At 37.8% G+C, this 19,828-nt stretch overlaps 1 pseudogene; it reads left to right on the forward strand.

Moving 5' to 3' along the window:
• The first annotated feature begins 14,019 nt into the window (after positions 1-14,019).
• LOC104667683 lies at positions 14,020-14,744 on the forward strand (annotated as a pseudogene).
• The last annotated feature ends 5,084 nt before the right edge of the window (positions 14,745-19,828 follow it).

The following is a 19,828-nucleotide window of genomic DNA, read 5'->3' on the forward strand; positions in this document are numbered from 1 at the left end:
ATGATGCCTCCAGCTTTGTTCTTTTGACTTAGTAGCAAAGACTTGGAAACAACCCAAATGTCCATCAGTGACAGACTGGATTAAGAAAATATGGCACATATACACCATGGAATACTATGCAGCCACAAAAAAGGATGAGTTTGTGTCCTTTGTAGGGACATGGATGCAACTGGAAACCATCATTCTCAGCAAACTATCACAAGAACAGAAAACCAAACACCGCATGTTCTCACTCATAGGTGGGAACTGAACAATGAGATCACTTGGACTCGGGAAGGGGAACATCACACACCGGGGCCTATCATGGGGAGGGGGGAGGGGGAAGGGATTGCATTGGGAGTTATACCTGATGTAAATGACGAGTTGATGGGTGCTGACGAGTTGATGGGTGCAGCACACCAACATGGCACAAGTATACATATGTAACAAACCTGCACGTTATGCACATGTACCTTAGAACTTAAAGTATAATAAAAATAAAAAATAAAAAATAACTTAGAAAATAAAATAAAATAGCATTGATATTAATAATAATGCTATTCTCTTTTTTGGCAGTAAATGTTTTGAAATTGTTGTGCCACCATCATTGCTTTGGTTGAGCTATATTACATCTTAGCACTCTCAAACCCATTCACGCCACCACCTTCACACTAGTTCTTACTACTCTTGGACATCTCTAGACATGCTCCTGTCTTAGGAGCTCTTTATTTGCTGTTTCCTTTGCTCAGAAAATTTCCACATTCATTTCAGATTGTTGCTTAAATGTTACCTCACCCAGGCAGGTCATGCCTTTCCTGAACTACTTCATAAAATAGCCTCTCCCCTCCCATGGACCTTCTTTCCTCAGCCTACTTCATTCTTCATATTCATTATCAACATTAAACTCTGGTATTATTTGTTCACTTGTTTATCTGTATCTTCAACTTGAATGGCAATTCCCTATGAGTGATCACCTAACCTAGTTATTTTATTGTAACAAAGCTATGAGGCTTGAATTTAAAATTCTTGTATGGCACACATATACCTCTGTAACAAACCCACATGTTCTGCACATGTATCCCAAAACTTAAAGTACGATTTAAAAAATTTTTTAAAAAGAAATTCTCAAAACCATTTGCTTTTCACCTTGTAGCCAACTAAGGGCTGACAAATGTACCTGAAGACCAATTATTGTTTCTACGTCTTCAAAAGTCACATCTTAATCAGATGGTTAAGTATTTATTCCGTTTTACTCAGTGAACTTACTGGCTCTTCTAATACACTTGAAATCCTGCTGAAGTAAAAATAATAGAAGATGGTTTCCTTGCTGCAAGTTTATTAATAAACTGCCTTTGTTTTGTGCTAGACAGGATTTTGTGTTCAATACACTTCAGAAATGGTAAGGAAGAATAATGGATAAGAAGACAAACACTGAAGAGATTACACCAGCAGCCAAGGAAAACAATGGAAAATGGAGTTTTGCCCAGATAAAAAAAATCAGGGTCTCATAAAGAAATATATATCATTACTGGGATGAGGGACTTTCATAATGCCAATTCTACAAGATTTTAAAACCAACCAGTATGTCTCCCATTACTGTCTTGTATACATGGGGTTGAGTTGTGTGTGTGTGTGTTTTGCTAATTATCTTTACTCTGTTATGACTTTATATATTGAATGTGAATGCGGAAAGAGTTAAGTTTTCTTTTTGGTTCATAAATTGCTGAACCACATGGAGCCACATCCTGGTTATATGGAGAAGACCATTTAACCATTTAACCTGAGCTTGAGCTTGTATGGTGATTAGTTAGGATTTAGGTGGTCTCTTTGGTGAAGGTAAATAATATGTTCTTTCTGTGGGAGGAAGTATAAAGTGGATATTGGATGACCATAAGTATTACAATGGAAAAAACTGGCAGTTGTTTTCCAAACTATTTTATTTTCACTGTACTCATAACTGGGCTGTTTCTCAGCCTTTATGCAGTACATTGTGGCTATGTGATTGTATTTTTGACAGTCCAATTTGTGAAGTCATATATGCCATTTCAACTCTGGCCCATGATACTCCTCATGTAGTCCTCTGTGTTCTCTCTTTGTCACCATCTGGAGAGACAAAATTCAGACTACAGGGGATAATGGAATCACTTAGTGAAAAGACCTGGGTCATTGAACCTCTGTGTGAATTCCTATAGAACAATTAATTGAATAACCGGTGGGCAAGAAAATCTTCTGTGATCATGCCACTGCAATTTCCGAGTTTGCTTGTATGGCAGCTAGCATTATTTATCCTAACTAATACAGAGAGACTTTCATAATACAATCTGGATACTGTTTGTAGGTAATGGGGTTGGATAGCCTATAATGGAAAAAGTGTCAAATTCCTGCGTCACAATTTAATTCCACAGTTGTTTATTTTTGAACTCTTATCCATTCTCCAAGTCATGACGAAAATGACAAGCGCAAATAAAAGTAACACAGATCTGAAACACAGAATAAAGCTACATATGAATTCCATTTCAACAAAGCTTTGTGACAAGTGTCAAGTTAATTACATGTCCTGAGATTCTACTTGTGAAAATACTACCTACTCATAGAATTATTTTGAATGGGTTCCGAATGAGCCAGAACACAGCACAGTGCCTGAAATGGAATAGCTGCTCAAAATACGTTAGTAATTACTTCTCTCTATTCCTTTTCTTATTCTTATGTCATTTCATCACCTAATTTGTCACCTTTCTCTATAGAACTTTTGAAACATTAATTATATAGATTCATTTTTATAAGTTTAGCTGCACTACTGTCATTATTCTCAGATATTAGTCTGATGTTGATTACAACAGAAGGACTCAAGAGTGTCTAATAAAATGGCAATTCAGTAAAGGGACAAATTTACATATTAAATGTTAAATAGGCCTACACAATTTTATCTCTATTATCTATTCCTTCATAATATGATCACAATGCAAAGTTATCTATTTATCTTTGTGTGCGTTTACTTAAATTTGTTTTTCCACAAGCATAAAAGCTTGATGCATACAGGAACAATTTCTGACGTGTTCACTAACAAAGATTCATGCCTGGAACAGAGTTGGGGCTCAGTAAAATATTTTAGTGAATGAGTAAATGAATAATAAGGAGAACTAACAGGAAAAAACTCATCACAGAAGGCAGGTGATAAAAGATGCTAGGTTTTACTGAAGTAACACATTAAAGTGAAAACCCAATGGTTTAACACAACAAATATTTTGTATTAGGTCACTTTGGTTGTGACAAATTACCATATGCTTAGGGAAGTAAAACAACATGTTTTTTTTCTTACAGTTCTGGAGGTCAGAGGTCCAAAATCAGCTTCACTAGGATGAAATCAAGGTATCAGTCTCCAGAGTCTCTAGGAAATAAACAGTTTCATGCATATTTCATCTTCAGGTGACTGCCGGCATTCCTTGACTTTTGTCTCCTTCAATCTGATTTCTCCCTTCACAGTCACATTCTTTTCTGCATTTTATGCCTGTGCAATTTTTCCCTGACTCCACCTTTTTAATTTATATGAAATGTCCATGATATAAAATTTATTATTTAAAAGTATATAATTCATTCGTATTTAATACCTTCATAAAGTTGTGAAACCATCACATATATCTAATTTCAAAAGATTTTATTTACTCACAAGGAAGATTCCATATCCATTAAGCAGTGTCCCTTATTCCCACAGACCCCTGGTCCTGTGGACCAATAATCTTATTTCAATCTCTACGGATTTACCAATTCTGTATAGATCACATAAATGTAATCTCCTAATATGTGACCTTTTATGTATGACTTATTTTACTTTGCAGAATGTTTTCAAGGCTCATTTATATTGTAACAAGGATTAATATTTTATGGCTGAGTAATATTTCATTGTATATAAGTATTACATTTTGTTCTTCCATTCTCAATTGATGAACATTGGGGTGTTTTCATCTTTGAGCAATTGTTAATATTTTAATAACGATGCTATGAAAATTTATGTGAAAATATTATTTGAAGACCTGTTTTTGTTCTTTAAGTAGGTAACAAGAAGTAGGATGGCTTATGCATGTGGTAATCTGAGTTTAACTTTTGAAGACTAACGAATTGTTTTTCATAGCAGCTCTACAATTTTACATTTCCACCAGCAATTTATAAGGGCTCCAATTTCTCTACATCCACGCCAATATTTGTTAATTTCCATTTCTTTTACAATAGCCATTCTAATGGATTATAAAATAGTGTCTCTCCGTTGTTTTTATTTACATTTCTCCTGATAAATAATGATATTGAGGAATTTTTTTATTACACTTTAAGTTCTAGGGTACATGTGCATAACGTGCAGGTTTGTTACACATGTATACATGTGCCATGTTGGTGTGCTGCACCCATTAACTCATCATTTACATTAGGTATATCTCCTAATGCTTTCCCTCCCCTCTCCCCCATCCCCACAATAGGACCCGGTGTGTGATGTTCCCCTTCCTGTGTCCAGGTGATCTCATTGTTCAATTCCCACCTATGAGTGAGAACATGCAGTGTTTGGTTTTCTGTTCTTGCGATAGTTTGCCAAGAATGATGGTTTCCAGCTACATCCATGTCCCTACAAAGGACATGAACTCATCCTTTTTTATGGGTGCATAGTAGTCCATGGTGTATATGTGCCACATTTTCTTTTTTTTTTTTTTTTTTTTTTTTATTTTTTTTATTTTTATTTTTTATTATACTTTAAGTTCTAGGGTACATGTGCATAACGTGCAGGTTTGTTACATATGGATACTTATGCCATGTTGGTGTGCTGCACCCATCAACTCGTCAGCACCCATCAATTCATCATTTATATCATGTATAACTCCCCAATGCAATCCCTCCCTCCTCCCCCCTCCCCCCTCCCCATGATAGACCCCAGTGTGTGATGTTCCCCTTCCCGAGTCCAAGTGATCTCATTGTTCAGTTCCCACCTATGAGTGAGAACATGCGGTGTTTGGTTTTCTCTTCTTGTGATAGTTTGCTAAGAATGATGGTTTCCAGCTGCATCCATGTCCCTACAAAGGACGCAAACTCATCCTTTTTTATGGCTGCATAGTATTCCATGGTGTATATGTGCCACATTTTCTTAATCCAGTCTGTCACAGATGGACATTTGGGTTGATTCCAAGTCTTTGCTATTGTGAATAGTGCCGCAATAAACATACGTGTGCATGTGTCTTTGTAGTAGAATAATTTATAATCCTTTGGGTATATACCCAGTAGTGGGATGGCTGGGTCATATGGTACATCTAGTTCTAGATCCTTGAGGAATTGCCATACTGTTTTCCATAATGGTTGAACTAGTTTACAATCCCACCAACAGTGTAAAAGTGTTCCTATTTCTCCACATCCTCTCCAACACCTGTTGTTTCCTGACTTCTTAATGATTGCCATTCTAACTGGTGTGAGATGGTATCTCATTGTGGTTTTGATTTGCATTTCTCTGATGGCCAGTGATGATGAGCATTTTTTCATGTGTCTGTTGGCTGTATGAATATCTTCTTTTGAGAAATGTCTGTTCATATCCTTTCCCCACTTTTTGATGGGGTTGTTTGTTTTTTTCTCGCATATTTGTTTGAGTTCTTTGTAGATTCTGGATATTAGCCCTTTGTCAGATGAGTAGGTTGCAAAAATTTTCTCCCATTCTGTAGGTTGCCTGTTCACTCTGATGGTAGTTTCTTTTGCTGTGCAAAAGCTCTTTAGTTTAATTAGATCCCATTTGTCAATTTTGGCTTTTGCTGCTTTTGGTGTTTTAGACATGAAGTCCTTGCCCATGCCTATGTCCTGAATGGTACTACCTAGATTTTCTTCTAGGGTTTTTATGGTATTAGGTCTAACATTTAAGTCTCTAATCCATCTTGAATTAATCTTCGTATAAGGGGTAAGGAAAGGATCCAGTTTCAGCTTTCTACTTATGGCTAGCCAATTTTCCCAGCACCATTTATTAAATAGGGAATCCTTTCCCCATTTCTTGTTTCTCTCAGGTTTGTCAAAGATCACATGGCTGTAGATGTGCGGTATTATTTCTGAGGACTCTGTTCTGTTCCATTGGTCTATAGCTCTGTTTTGGTACCAGTACCATGCTGTTTTGGTTACTGTAGCCTTGTAGTATAGTTTGAAGTCAGGTAGCGTGACGCCTCCAGCTTTGTCCTTTTGACTTAGGATTGTCTTGGCAATGCGGGCTCTTTTTTGGTTCCATATGAACTTTAAAGCAGTTTTTTCCAATTCTGTGAAGAAAGTCATTGGTAGCTTGATGGGGATGGCATTGAATCTATAAATAACCTTGGGGAGTATGGCCATTTTCACGATATTGATTCTTCCTATCCATGAGCATGGTATGTTCTTCCATTTGTTTGTGTCCTCTTTGATTTCACTGAGCAGTGGTTTGTAGTTCTCCTTGAAGAGGTCCTTTACATCCCTTGTAAGCTGGATTCCTAGGTATTTTATTCTCTTTGAAGCAATTGTGAATGGAAGTTCATTCCTGATTTGGCTCTCTGCTTGTCTGTTGCTGGTGTATAAGAATGCTTGTGATTTTTGCACATTAATTTTGTATCCTGAGACTTTGCTGAAGTTGCTTATCAGCTTAAGGAGATTTTGGGCTGAGACGATGGGGTTTTCTAAATATACAATCATGTCATCTGCAAACAGGGACAATTTGACTTCTTCTTTTCCTAACTGGATACCCTTGATTTCTTTCTCTTGCCTGATTGCCCTAGCCAGAACTTCCAACAATATGTTGAATAGGAGTGGTGAGAGAGGGCATCCCTGTCTTGTGCCAGTTTTCAAAGGGAATTTTTCCAGTTTTTGCCCATTCAGTATGATATTAGCTGTGGGTTTGTCATAAATAGCTCTTATTATTTTGAGGTACGTTCCATCAATACCGAATTTATTGAGCGTTTTTAGCATGAAGGGCTGTTGAATTTTGTCAAAAGCCTTTTCTGCATCTATTGAGACAATCATGTGGTTCTTGTCTTTGGTTCTGTTTATATGCTGGATTACGTTTATTGATTTGCGAATGTTGAACCAGCCTTGCATCCCAGGGATGAAGCCCACTTGATCATGGTGGATAAGCTTTTTGATGTGCTGCTGAATCCGGTTTGCCAGTATTTTATTGAGGATTTTTGCATCAATGTTCATCAGGGATATTGGTCTAAAATTCTCTTTTTTTGTTGTGTCTCTGCCAGGCTTTGGTATCAGGATGATGTTGGCCTCATAAAATGAGTTAGGGAGGATTCCCTCTTTTTCTATTGATTGGAATAGTTTCAGAAGGAATGGTACCAGCTCCTCCTTGTACCTCTGGTAGAATTCAGCTGTGAATCCATCTGGTCCTGGACTTTTTTTGGTGGGTAGGCTATTAATTGTTGCCTCAATTTCAGAGCCTGCTATTGGTCTATTCAGGGATTCAACTTCTTCCTGGTTTAGCCTTGGGAGAGTGTAAGTGTCCAGGAAATTATCCATTTCTTCTAGATTTTCTAGTTGATTTGCGTAGAGGCGTTTATAGTATTCTCTGATGGTAGTTTGTATTTCTGTGGGGTCAGTGGTGATATCCCCTTTATCATTTTTTATTGCATCTATTTGATTCCTCTCTCTTTTTTTCTTTATTAGCCTTGCTAGCGGTCTGTCAATTTTGTTGATCTTTTCAAAAAACCAACTCCTGGATTCATTGATTTTTTGGAGGGTTTTTTGTGTCTCTATCTCCTTCAGTTCTGCTCTGATCTTAGTTATTTCTTGCCTTCTGCTAGCTTTTGAATGTGATTGCTCTTGCCTCTCTAGTTCTTTTAATTGTGATGTTAGAGTGTCAATTTTAGATCTTTCCTGCTTTCTCTTGTGGGCATTTAGTGCTATAAATTTCCCTCTACACACTGCTTTAAATGTGTCCCAGAGATTCTGGTATGTTGTATCTTTGTTCTCATTGGTTTCAAAGAACATCTTTATTTCCGCTTTCATTTCGTTATGTACCCAGTAGTCATTCAGGAGCAGGTTGTTCAGTTTCCATGTAGTTGAGCGGTTTTGATTGAGTTTCTTAGTCCTGAGTTCTAGTTTGATTGCACTGTGGTCTGAGAGACAGTTTGTTATAATTTCTGTTCTTTTACATTTGCTGAGGAGTACTTTACTTCCAATTATGTGGTCAATTTTGGAATAAGTGCGATGTGGTGCTGAGAAGAATGTATATTCTGTTGATTTGGGGTGGAGAGTTCTATAGATGTCTATTAGGTCCGCTTGGTGCAGAGATGAGTTCAATTCCTGGATATCCTTGTTAACTTTCTGTCTCGTTGATCTGTCTAATGTTGACAGCGGAGTGTTGAAGTCCCCCATTATTATTGTATGGGAGTCTAAGTCTCTTTGTAAGTCTCTAAGGACTTGCTTTATGAATCTGGGTGCTCCTGTATTGGGTGCATATATATTTAGGAGAGTTAGCTCTTCCTGTTGAATTGATCCCTTTACCATTATGTAATGGCCTTCTTTGTCTCTTTTGATCTTTGATGGTTTAAAGTCTGTTTTATCAGAGACTAGGATTGCAACCCCTGCTTTTTTTTGTTCTCCATTTGCTTGGTAGATCTTCCTCCATCCCTTTATTTTGAGCCTATGTATGTCTCTGCATGTGAGATGGGTCTCCTGAGTACAGCAGACTGATGGGTCTTGACTCTTTATCCAGTTTGCCAGTCTGTGTCTTTTAATTGGAGCATTTAGTCCATTAACATTTAAGGTTAATATTGTTATGTGTGAACTTGATCCTGCCATTATGATATTAACTGGTTATTTTGCTCGTTAGTTGATGCAGTTTCTTCCTAGCCTCGATGGTCTTTACATTTTGCCAAGTTTTTGTGATGGCTGGTACCGGTTGTTCCTTTCCATGTTTAGGGCTTCCTTCAGGGTCTCTTGTAAGGCAGGCCTGGTGGTGACAAAATCTCTAAGCATTTGCTTATCTGTAAAGGATTTTATTTCTCCTTCACTTATGAAACTTAGTTTGGCTGGATATGAAATTCTGGGTTTAAAATTCTTTTCTTTAAGAACGTTGAATATTGGCCCCCACTCTCTTCTGGCTTGTAGAGTTTCTGCCGAGAGATCTGCTGTTAGTCTGATGGGCTTCCCTTTGTGGGTGACCCGACCTTTCTCTCTGGCTGCCCTTAAGATTTTTTCCTTCATTTCAACTTTGGTGAATCTGGCAATTATGTGTCTTGGAGTTGCTCTTCTGGAGGAGTATCTTTGTGGCGTTCTCTGTATTTCCTGAATTTGAATGTTGGCCTGCCCTACTAGGTTGGGGAAGTTCTCCTGGATGATATCCTGAAGAGTGTTTTCCAACTTGGTTCCATTTTCCCCCTCAGTTTCAGGCACCCCAATCAGACGTAGATTTGGTCTTTTTACGTAATCCCATACTTCTTGCAGGCTTTGCTCATTTCTTTTTCTTCTTTTTTCTTTTGGTTTCTCTTCTCGCTTCATTTCATTCATTTGATCTTCAATCGCTGATACTCTTTCTTCCAGTTGATCGAGTCGGTTACTGAAGCTTGTGCATTTGTCACGTATTTCTCGTGTCATGGTTTTCATCTCTGTCATTTCGTTTATGATCTTCTCTGCATTAATGAGTCTAGCTGTCAATTCTTCTACTCTTTTTTCAAGATTTTTAGTTTCTTTGCGCTGGGTACGTAATTCCTCCTTTAGCTCTGATAAGTTTGATGGACTGAAGCCTTCTTCTCTCCTCTCGTCCAAGTCATTCTCTGACCAGCTTTGATCCGTTGCTGGTGATGGGCTGCGCTCCTTTGCAGGGGGAGATGCGCTCTTATTTTTTGAATTTCCAGCTTTTCTGCCCTGCTTCTTCCCCATCTTTGTGGTTTTATCTGTCTCTGGTCTTTGATGGTGGTGACGAACTGATGGGGTTTTGGTATAGGTGTCCTTCCTGTTTGATAGTTTTCCTTCTGACAGTCAGAAGGACTCTCTGTTGGTCTGCTGGAGATTGCTTGAGGTCCACTCCAGACCCTGTTTGCCTGGGTATCAGCAGCAGAGGTTGCCGAAGATAGAATATTGCTGAACAGCGAGTGTACCTGTCTGATTCTTCCTTTGGAAGTGTCCTCTCAGGGGTGTACTCCACCCTGTGAGGTGTGGGGTGTCAGACTGCCCCTAGTGGGGGATTTCTCCCAGCTAGGCTACTCAGGGGTCAGGGACACACCTGATCAGGCAGTCTGTCCGTTCTCAGATCTCAACCTCCGCGTTGGGAGATCCGCGGCTCTCCCCAAAGCTGTCAGACAGAGTCGTTCGCGTCTGCACCGGCTCCCGCTACTTCCCCTGTTGGTCTTCAGCTGTGCGCTGTCCCCAGAGGTGGAGACTACAGAGACAGGCAGGCTTCCTTGAGCTGCTGTGAGCTCCACCCAGTTCGAGCTTCCCAGCGGCTTTGTTTACCTACTTAAGCCTCAGCAATGGCGGGCGCCCCTCCCCCAGTCTCGCTGCTGCCTTGCAGATAGATCGCGGCAGACTGCTGTGTTAGCAGTGAGGGAGGCTTCGTGGGCGTGGGACCCTCCCGGCCAGGTGTGGGATATATTCTCCTGGAATGCCTGTATGCTTACAGCGCAGTATTGGGGTGGGAGTTACCCGATTTTCCAGGTGTTGTGTGTCTCAGTTCCCCTGGCTAGGAAAACGGATCCCCTTCCCCCTTGAGCTTCCAGGTGAGGCGATGCCTCGCCCTGCTTCAGCTCTCGCTGGTCAGGCTGCAGCAGCTGACCAGCACCGATTGTCCGGCACTCCCTAGTGAGATGACCCCAGTACCTCAGTTGAAAATGCAGAAATCACCGGTCTTCTGTGTTGCTCGCGCTGGGAGTTGGAGACTGGAGTTGTTCCTATTCGGCCATCTTGCTCCGCCCCCACGAAAACCCACATTTTCTTAATCCAGTCTGTCAATGATGGATATTTGGGTTGGGTTCCAAGTCTTTGCTATTGTGAATAGTGCCGCAATAAACACACGTGTGCATGTGTCTTTATAGCAGCGTGATTTATAATCCTTTGGGTATATACTCAGTAATGGGATGGCTGGGTCAAATGGTATTTCTAGTTCTAGATCCTTGAGGAATCGCCACACTGTCTTTCACAATAGTTGAACTAGTTTACACTCCCACCAACAGTGTAAAAGCGTTCCTACTTCTCCACATCCTCTCCAGCACCTGGTGTTTCCTGACTTTTTAATGATCGCCATTCTGACTGGTGTGAGATGGTATCTCATTGTGGTTTTGATTTGCATTTCTCTGATGGCTAGTGATGACGAACATTTTTTCATGTGTCTGTTGGTTGCATAAATGTCTTCTTTTGAGAAATGTCTGTTCATAATCTTTGCCCACTTTTTGATGGGGCTGTTTTTTTATTGTAAATTTGTCTGAGTTCTTTGTAGGTTCTGGATATTAACCCTTTGTCAGGTGAGTAAATTGCAAAAATTTTCTCCCATTCTGTAGGTTGCCTGTTCACTCTGATGGTAGTTTCTTTTGCTGTGCAGAAACTCTTTAGTTTAATTAGATCCCATTTGTCAATTTTGGCTTTTGTTGCCATTGCTTTTGGTGTTTTAGACATGAAGTCCTTGCCCATGCCTATGTCCTGAATGGTATTGCCTAGGTTTTCTTCTAGGGTTTTTATGGTTTTAGGTCTGACATTTAAGTCTCTAATCCATTTTGAATTAATTTTTGTATAAGGTGTAAGGAAGGGATCAGTTTCAGCTTTCTACTTATGGCTAGCCAGTTTTACCAAATAAATAATGGTAATTTATTATTAAATAAATAACCATTTATTAAATAGGGAATCCTTTCCCTATTTCTTGTTTTTGTCAGGTTTGTCAAAGATCAGGTGGTTGTAGATGTGTGGTATTATTTCTGAGGGCTCTGTTCTGTTCCATTGGTCTATATCTCTGTTTTGGTACCAGTACCATGCTGTTTTGGTTACTGTAGCCTTGTAGTATAGTTTGAAGTCAGGTAGCACGATGCCTCCAGCTTTATTCTTTTGGCTTAGGATGGTCTTGGCAATGCAGGTTCTTTTTTGGTTCTATATGAACTTTAAAGTAGTTTTTTCCAATTCTGTGAAGAAAGTCCTTGGTAGCTTAATGGGGATGGCATAAATCTTGAATGGTAAATCTTCCTCATACTAGCTGTAGAATTGTACACATCACATAACTTCACAAATTACCAATTGCCTTGGTGATAACTAAGAACAGGCATGCAAACACAAACACAATCACACACATGGCTGTGTATAAAGCTCTTATCCTATATTTTGGAACATAGTATATGCTAAAAGTGGGATGTGTGTTAAGATGGACAAACATAAAATCTCCTAGGCTAGGGTCGTACATTGAAGTTGTAAAGGAATGGGAGGACAATAACAGGGAATAGAATTTAGCAAAGGATAGAAATGCTTCCAAAAGCTTTAAATTAAAATAAAAAAGACTTAAAATCCTCTTCATACACTAGAACAGCTTCAAATAAAAACACTTTAAACATAAACTTTCCACTAAAACACAACTGCAGGCTAAACGTAATCCACAAACTGTGAACTTTCAGCCATTGATATATGTGATTCAACTATAAGGATGACAGTAATGAGAAAAAGAGAAATTTTCAACTAAAGAAAATTGTGGATTTCAGGAAAAAAATATTAAACAAAAGAATGGCTCACATGGAATGAACAGAGCAGCCAATCACATGGGCAGAGCATGAACTAAGTGTAAATCACTGAGGGCGGGAGCACATAAAATCTCATGAACCTGATGTGTGGGGAAAAAAAGCAAAATAAAGTGGAATACTTAAGACTTCAAGGATTATCCATACTTGAAGCTCTACATGTTGCCACTTAGCTTCTCAAACCACATAAAGGCCATCATTTCATTCCAATAATAGAGGCACAACTAGCACTCATGAGGCTGTGCTAAACAATCAGCATTTTACTCATCGACTTTTTTTAATGCACTCTCTCATTTAATTCTCCAAGTAATACCTTGGGGTAGGTCTCATTACCACCTTCTTTATGTAGATGAAGAGATTCTTGTTCAGGTAGTTAGGTTAGGATCAGTGATTCCTAGGTTGTACATGGAGAAATGGCATGCACCTCTTCCCAGAGCCCAAGCTCCATACACAGTGCTATTCCTTCCAGTCTCTCAGCAACACCTCTGCAGTTTACACATTCATCTACTGCCCCAGTTATCTCACCACATCTACTATGCACATATCTTTCAGTTAATTCACTGTGAAACCACAAACACTGAGTTTGAAATTATAGCGAAAATGAATAATTCTAAATTGAGTTAAATTCAGTTTTATTTAAATTAATTTAGTCAATCAAATTTGGTAACAATTCTGTCTGGAGTCAAAGCTTTGCCTGCCAATGAATAATTCTGTAAACATGAATAAAATACTTAACCTCTGGTGCCTCACAATCTAAATGAAAGTAACAACTACTCAATTTTGTAAATTTATTGAGAGGTATCAAGGAATATAGAAGTAAAAGTATCTAGCTGTGGACACATTAGCAACATAGAAGTCTATGAACTTATTAGACTAGGAAAAGTTGAACTGACGGAGTCATTAATTTCAGAATTATCATGTTGGATAATTCACAAATTTTTCCAAATCTCAGTTTGCATATATATAAAAATTAAAAACTGGAGAGATGACCTGTGTGGATCCTTCAGTCAACAGTCTAGGGCTGTATTGATAATTAATCCACTAAATCTTGTTGTTAACTTCATGCTTTCATTATGGAAAATCATGAAACACATATTATTGCTATAATGAAATAGTACATAAAGTATAGAAACATTTTAATTTTTCTGCAACCTCTACTGCCTTTAATGCTCTGTTCCTTTATTTCTCATTCATATAGGGTGTCTTCTGCTTCCAAATAACACTGATGTAGAACAGTACAGAAGTGTCACAGTTCATCTTCTTAGGACTAAGCAATGTCCCAGATCTGTAGGTCCCCTTCTTTATCACGTTTGTTCTCATCTATCTCATCAATGTAGTTGGAAACTTGGGGATGATCATTTCAATTCTCTGGTACTCTCAACTCCACAATCAAACATACTTCTTCCTCAGTAATCTGTCTCTGGTAGACTTTTTTTACTCTTCAGTTGTCACTCCAAAGGTCATATCTGGGCTCCTTAGAGAAGACGAAATCATTTCCTATACTGTGTGGGCTGCTCAGACATTCCTTTCTGATTCCTTTGCCAGTGTGGTACATTTGCTATTGGCCTTAATGACCTCTGACCACTATGCAAACACCTGCATTACACCACCACCATGATGACAAGTGTGTGTACATGCCTGGCCATAAGTTGATACATGGGTGGTTCCCTGAATGCCTCCATTCACACTGGGGAAACATTCAGTCTCTTTCTGTATGTCCAATGAAGTCCATCACTTTTTCTGTGAGGTTCCAGCAGCCATGGCTCTGTCTTGCTCTGATAGACATGTGAATGAAGTGGTTCTTGTTTATGTAACCAGCTTCAATATCCTCTTTGCCCTTCTAGTTATCTTTATATCCTACTTATTTATATTTATCACCATCCTAAAGATGCACTCAACTGCAGGATACCAGAAGGTTTTGGCCACTTGTGCCTCCTACCTCACTGCAGTTGCCATCTTCTATGGTACTATTATCTTCATGTATGTACAGCCCAGCTCCAGACATTCCATTGACACAGACAAAATTGCAGTGTGTTTTATACTATGGTCTTCCCCATGCTGAACCCTGTGGTCTAAAGCCTGAAGAACAAGGAGGTGAAGAGTACGTTCAAGAAAATTGTTGAGAAGGCAAAATTGTCTCTAGGATTGTGAGTTTTACATTTCAGAATAATGATATCCTGATATCCTGTATAATACCTAGTTTCATTCCTTTCTGAAATTCTCCAGGCACCTCATGACATTTTAAGGCCCACACTTCAGTTCATTTCTGGAAATTATATCCTTACCTCTTCAAAAGTCTGTTGTCTAGAAAAGGGAAATATAACGATTAGAAATGTAATACCTGAATAAAAATGGCATAAGGAAAGCATAAAGTAATGTAGTTCAAAAAAATGCATTAGGAAGATGTAATTTACTCACTCTTCATATGCATTTTCTCTATCATATGACACAAGTAACATACATGTAAAAACTGGTGGAAAACAAACCCATGAACAGAAATGCATACATGTGACTCCTGTGGGCACATACACATGGGAGTGAAAAATTAGCCAGAGGTAAAGGGAATGTGGCTAGGGTTTTAACAAAAATAATTTAGTTAATTCAGGTATTCAAATGTAACTTTTTGACTACTGTCACTTTTTTCTTAAGTTGAATATTCTAAGCATTATTGTTTGAGATAAAAGTGCTATGGCTTTCAATGAAAGTATTGGCTCATATTGTTAGCATATTTTATTGGGAGATACATAGCTAAAGTACTTTTTTTTTTTTGAGATGGAGTCTCGCTCTATTGCCCAGGCTGGAGTGCAGTGGCCAGATCTCAGCTCACTGCAAGCTCCGCCTCCCAGGTTGACGCCATTCTCCTGCCTCAGCCTCCCGAGTAGCTGGGACTACAGGCGCCCGCCACCTCGCCCGGCTAGTTTTTTGTATTTTTTAGTAGAGACGGGGTTTCACCGTGTTAGCCAGGATGGTCTCGATCTCCTGACCTCGTGATCCGCCCGTCTCGGCCTCCCAAAGTACTGGGATTACAGGCTTAAGCCACCGCGCTCAGCCGCTAAAGTACTTTAAATGATTAATATTTCTGTCTTTAAATCATTTCGTAGAACATACATTTTTATATCACATTTTCTTTACATAAAAGACAAAAAGTTTTATTTTTTTTCAACTTTAAGATTCAGGGAGTACATGTACAAGTTTGTTAAATGAGTATATTTTGTGATGTTGAGGTTTGGAGTACAGAAGATCCTGCCACTCAGGGACTGAGTTTGTCAGTCCTTGTGTGCCTTCCTCTAGTAGTCTTCGGTATCTATTGTTGCCATCTTTATGTCCATGAGTACCCATCGTTCAGCTCGCACTTATAAGTGAGAATGTGTAGTATTTGGTTTTATAATCCTGCATTAATGTACTTAAGATAATGGCCTCCAGCCACATCTGTGTTGCCGCAAAGTATATGATTTTCACTATTTGTTATTGCTGTGTAGTATTCCATGGTGTTTATGTACCACATTTTCTTTGTCCAGTCTACCATTGATGGACACCTTGGTTGATTCCATCTCTTTATTATTGTGAATAGTGCTGCAATGAACATATGAGTGTATATATGTCTTTTTGGTGTAACAATTTGCTTTCTTTTGGTTATATTCCTGGTAATGGGACTGCTGGGTTGAATGACAGCTCTGTTTAAGTTGTTTGAAAAATTTCCAAACTGCTTTTCATGGTGGCTACACTAATTTATATTCTCACCAACAATGTATAATTGTCCCCTTTGCTCCACAACCTCACCAACATCTGTTCTTTTTTGATTTCTTAATAATAGCCATTCTACCTGATGTGAGAAAGTGTCTCACTGTGGTTTTGATTTGCATTTCTCTGATGATTAATGATGTTAAGTATTTTTTCATGTTTGTTGGTAGCTTGTATATCTTCTTTTGAAAAGTGTCTTTTTCTCATTTTTAAATGGGATTATTTATTTTTTACTTGTTTAATTGTTTAAGTTTCTTATACATTCTGGATATTCAACCTTTGTCAGATGCAAAATTAGCAAATATTTCCCTCCATTCTATAGACTGTCTATTTACTCTGTTGATAGTTTCTTTTGCTCTGTAAATGCTCTTTAGTTTGATAGTCTCTTTTGCTGTACAAAGGTTATTTGATTTAATTAGGTCCCACTTGCCAAATTTTGGTTTTGTTGTAATTGTTTTTGAAGTTTTAGTCATAAATTATTTTTCAAGACCAATGCGCAGAATGACATTTTCTTCCAGGACTCTTATAGTTTGAGGTCTTACATTTAAGTCTTTAATCCATTTTTAGTTAAATTTTGCACATAGTAAAATTAGGGGTACAATTTCATTCTTCTGGTTTCATTATGGTTAGCCAGGTATTCCAGCACCATTTATTGAATACAGAGTCCTTTCTTCATTGCTTAGTTTTGTTGATTTTGTTGAAGATAAGATGGCTGTAGGTGAGTAGCTTTCTTTCTGGGTTTCCCATTGTGTTCCATTGGTCTATGTGTCTGTTTCTGTACCATGCTGTTTTGGTTATTGTAGCCTTTAAAGTTGGGAAATATGATGCCGCTGGCTTTGTTGTTTTTGTTTTGGGTTGCTTTGGCTATTCAAGCTCTTTTTTGATTGCAGTGAATTTAAGAATAGTTCTTTCTAGTTCTGTGAAAAATGATGTTGGCAGTTTGATAGGAATAGCACTGAATCTGCAGATTGCTTTGGGCAATATGGCCATTTTGACAATATTGATTCTTCTAATCCATGAGCATGGAATTTTTTCCACTTGTTTCCCTGATGAATATGGACACAAAAATCCTTAACAAAATACTATCAAACTGAATCCAACAGTTCATCAAAAAGTCAATTCACCATAATAAAGTAGGCTTTACTCCTGGAACGCAAGATTGTTTCAATATATGCAAGTCAACAAGTGTGATTCACTGCAAAAGCAGAATTAAAAGCAAAAACCATATGATTAATTTAGTAGATAGCAAAAAAATATTTTTATAAAATCCAACATCCCTTCGTGATAAAAATCCTCAACAAACTAGGCATTGAATGAATGTACCTGAAAATAATAAAAGACATCTATGACATACCCAGAGTCAACATTATACTGAACAAGCAAAAACATGAAGCATTTCCCTTGATAACTAGAACAAGAAAAGGATGCCCACTGCCACCACTCTTACTCAGTATAGTATTGGAAGTTTTAGCCAGAGCAATCAGGCAAGAGAAAGAAATAAAAGACATCCAAATAGAACAGGAAGTCAGTAAACTATCTTTTTTCCAAGTTGATATGATTCTATATCTATAAAACCCTAAAGATTCCAACAAAGGGTCCTGCAACTGATTAATGACTTCAGTAAAGTTTCTGGATACAAAAATCAATCTAGAAAAATCAGTAGTATTTCTATACACTAATAATATTCAAGCTGAGAGCCAAATCAAGAATACATCCCATTTACAATAACAAAAACAAAAGATACCTAGTAATATATCTAACCAAGGAAGTGAAAAGTCTCTACAAGGAGAACTACAAAGCACTGCTCAAAGAAATCATAAATGATATATTACACTTTTCAAAAGGATAAAATGGCCAGAGGATAATAAAAATCAAGAGAAAATAAAGGCATTTTCAATTTATCCATACATGACCACCAACATTCACTCTATTTACGGCCTGAGATAATAATTTTCTGCATATTTTCTCTCTGTAAGGGCTTTGAAATAGTTAATGTTGCTCATTAATTTTTAATTTAGTTGAGCTACATCATCTCTTGTCACTTCTCCAGCGTTTTGTCTCTATCCATTCACATCCCTCTCCCTGATATTTCTTCACATCTCCAAATACGCTGCTGCCTTAGGACATTTGCACTGCCTCAGGACATTTGCACTAGCTGTTCCCAACTTTTCTTCCTCCACTCAGGCCTTTACTCCAGTAAGTGTTAACAAATCACGAAAGTCTTCTCTGACCACCTTTATATAAGTCCCTCTCCCCTCGCCATGTGTACTGTCCTGTCGCCCTGCATTATTCTTCACAGTCCTTATCAGCACTCCCTACTGTATGTTTATTTGATCACTTTTCATTTATCATCCCCAAATCAGAACTGAAACTTCTTAAGAGCAGTGACTTTTGTTTTGTTTGCCTGATCCTGCTCAGTACCTAAATAGATATCTGTTTCATTGTAGATTCTCACTAATTATTTGTTAAGTGAATGATTAAAATAATTCAGCTGCGCCCAATTGTATCAATATATTGAATATTTGAGCCATAATATAAACCTTCTTCAGAGGCATGTAGCATATTTCAACAGTTGCAGCTTATTTTCTGCTTTGCTGAAATTTTTAAATCTACATTCTCAGTGCTTGCACGCCCCACCTTTGGACCCGGTGATTTCCTGGGAATCTCATCACTAAATGAATCATCTCATAATTTTTAATTTGAAATAATATGTCATTAAGTGACAAGTCACACATCAAATAAATGCTATTTAGTAAATCACAAAAAGAAATTAAATCTGATTATATAAAAGTGTAATGTATGATTATATTTGTAAAATTACTTCATACATGCAAATCACACAATTAACTGAAATGTTTTTAAATGTACAGATAGAATATAAACATGAAAATTTCTATCAGTGAAAAAGATAGCATAAATTCAATATGCTAATATAATGTACAATTTTTTATGCTTTTTCTTTTGATCCTCAAGGAGCTCTATACTATATAAAAACTACTCCCAGGAGTGTGCACCTACATCTTCTTTATTGTCTCTGTACAATTAGATGCTTGAACATATCAGTGTTCATAAGATTGCACTTGTATGTGCTAAGATGCTGGTGTTTGTGTGGCATTATAGTACGACACAGATATTTATTTCTGTCTTATGAAGAGGCAATAAATGGATCGTCCCTTAGAGCCTCCTATGGGAACATATCACTGCCAACAATTAATTTGGCCCAGTGAAACTGTTTTTGAACTTCTGAAGTTCAGAGTTGTGAAATGAACATGTGTTAAGTTTCTAAATTTGTGATAATTTGTCACAGCAGTCATGAGAATTGAATATAAACCCTCCTCTGTTTTCCCCTACATTATAATCTCATATTATGGTATTTGTCAAGGCTAAGAAACCAAGATTACTACAATGTTATAGTTTAA

The sequence above is a fragment of the Rhinopithecus roxellana genome, chromosome 15, assembly GCF_007565055.1.
Source record: "Rhinopithecus roxellana isolate Shanxi Qingling chromosome 15, ASM756505v1, whole genome shotgun sequence".
Lineage (NCBI taxonomy): Eukaryota > Metazoa > Chordata > Mammalia > Primates > Cercopithecidae > Rhinopithecus > Rhinopithecus roxellana.